The sequence below is a fragment of the Lacerta agilis genome, chromosome 5 (assembly GCF_009819535.1).
Source record: "Lacerta agilis isolate rLacAgi1 chromosome 5, rLacAgi1.pri, whole genome shotgun sequence".
Classification (NCBI taxonomy): Eukaryota; Metazoa; Chordata; class Lepidosauria; order Squamata; family Lacertidae; genus Lacerta; species Lacerta agilis.
In genome coordinates this window covers 39,567,940-39,570,538 of record NC_046316.1, presented here as the reverse complement: position 1 = coordinate 39,570,538, position 2,599 = coordinate 39,567,940, and positions in this window count along the sequence as shown.

Below are 2,599 nucleotides of genomic sequence, written 5' to 3'. Positions count from 1 at the left end.
GATGCCTATGAAAAGCATCACCAACTTGTTGTTGTTGTTGTTCAGTCGTTCAGTCGTGTCCGACTCTTCGTGACCCCATGGACCAGAGTACGCCAGGCACGCCTATCCTTCACAGCCTCTCGCAGTTTGGCCAAACCCATGTTAGTAGCTTCAAGAACACTGTCCAACCATCTCATCCTCTGTCGTCCCCTTCTCCTTGTGCCCTCCATCTTTCCCAACATCAGGGTCTTTTCTAGGGATTCTTCTCTTCTCATGAGGTGGCCAAAGTACTGGAGCCAACTATCGGGATGCAAAAGTGACCAACTATCACCAACTATCGGGATGCAAAAGTGACCATGGAGCAGCTCAGTAAATGGTGTGCTTGGCACTCTTTCTCAATGAAAGGCTCCCACTGGGGAAAGAACGGCAGCTGGGCTGGGAGAGGGAGAACGGTGGGAAAGGAAGGTAGGCTGACAATGGAAGGAAGGTAAAAGCAGTGGCTGTTTAGGGAAATGGCTACTAATGGGCACAAAGGGCTTTGGCACTCACATTGCAAAGGAGGCAAGAAATTCCATTTGGGAGGCTATTCCCAGGGGCAGGCTTGATGTGGAACATACAACACAGGAACAAGTCAGTCCATTGGTCCATCCAGATCAGCACTGTGTATACCAGGGGTGTGGAAACTGACCCACAGGCCACACCTGACTCCCCAAACCACACCTTCCTGCTGCACACCTGGCATCATATGTTACATCAGGTGTATGGCAGGTAGCAGTGACACAGCTACAAAAAAGCAAAATTGAGTTCCATCTTGTTTGGTTTGGGGAAACTGGCCAGTGCACTTGAAGCCTGCACACACACACACACACACACACACAGAGAGAGAGAGAGAGAGAGAGAAACACACATCTGCTAATGCATGGTGAATTCAATTTTGCATGGACTTTGTTTCCCCCACTCCAGTGCAGTGCTATTTTTCTAGGAAAAGAGTTGCTGGAACTCACCATGAACGCCTCCCCTGTTCTCTTAGAATGGCGATGGTGCCCACCTGAGAGGTGCCGGAACTGAGGTTCCGTGAGTTCCAACTGAAAAGAAAGTTCTGCTCCAGTGTGTCAACCTAACACAAAAATATATAGCATAATAACAAACAAAAACAATACCACCCCCACACAGTTTAAAGGCCATAGATTCTTAAATTAGCCAAAGGCCCAGGAGAAGAGGAATGTTTCTGCCTGGTGCCTAAAGATATGTAACAAAGACGCCAGGTGGGCCTCCTTGGGGGAGAGTATTCCACAAATGGAGAGCCACCTCAGAATAGGAGATCAGGTTAGTTCATATGGGGGGAGGCAGTCCTTGAAGTATTGCGGTCCTGAGCCGTTTAAGGCTTTATGAGTAAAAACCAGCACTTTGAATTGGGCCCAGAAATTAACTGGCAGCCACTGCAGTCAGGCCAGGATTCATTATGCTCAAACTCTCTTGCCCCAGTGAACAACCTAGCCATTGAATTCTGCATCACCTGAAGTTTCCAAGCAGTCTTCGGAGGCTGCCCCACATATAACGCATTGCAGTAATCTAATTTAGAGGTTATCAGAGCATAGACAACAGTTAGGTTAGGTTAGGTTAGGTTATCCCTGTCCAGATAGCCTGAAGCTGATGGAAGCTCCATGCCACTGAGGCCACCCTGGGCTGGACCCCAAGTAACAGCAATGGATCCAGGAGTTCCACCAGAGGGAGTGTAACCTCATCAAGAGCAGCAACTTCCCATCCATGGGGTCAAGGGAACCACCCACTAACAGTGCCTCCATCTTTTCTGGATTGAGCTTCAGTTTTTTGGCTCTCATCCAGTCCATTACCAAGCAAGGCAAGACACTGGTCCAGCACTTCCACTGCCTCACCTGCAGATGAAAAGGAGTAGTGTGTCATCAGCACTTTGCTGACAAAGCACTCCAAACCTCCACTCAGCGGTTTCATGTAGAGGTTAAACAGCATAGGGGATAAAACTGATTCCAGGGCAACCCTGTTTTGAAGGCTCCATTGGGCCAAAAAACACTCCCCAAGCATCGTGCTCTGGAAAAACAGAGAAATTCTACCAATGAATATTATCCAGACTAGCTAAATGGAGCCTCCATATACAGTGAGAGTATACCACTGAATAACAGGGTGCCGGGACAAACACAGCAGGGAAATGCCACCACCTTCCTGCATATGAGGGCAGACTTGAGGATTAAAGGAGGGGGATTGCATTGTCGCAGCCAGCCTCTAGCAGAGAGATCTGTCAACTCCCTTCTAATGTGGACCGATGTTGACGTTCCTTGGATTCTCGGAAGGAGGGAGGGGAGGCTGAGCTGAAGCGGGGGACGGGATGTTAGGAGGACAATCGATGCCAAGGGGGGGGGAGGGCTGCAGTTTGGGGACGGAGAAGTGTGGAGCGTGGCGCCGCTCGGCTGGAGGAGGTGGGGGGAGGAAGGGGGAGGTCGAGGGCCGGTGGGGGACGGCGGGCAGTAGTAGATCTGTGCCTTGGACGGGCAGGGTGGGGGTGCGCAATCTGGACTGGTAGAGAGTGGGCGGCGCTGCCCCGATCCCTTCGCCATCCCCTGGCTCTTTGGCGCTCGTGGGCGCT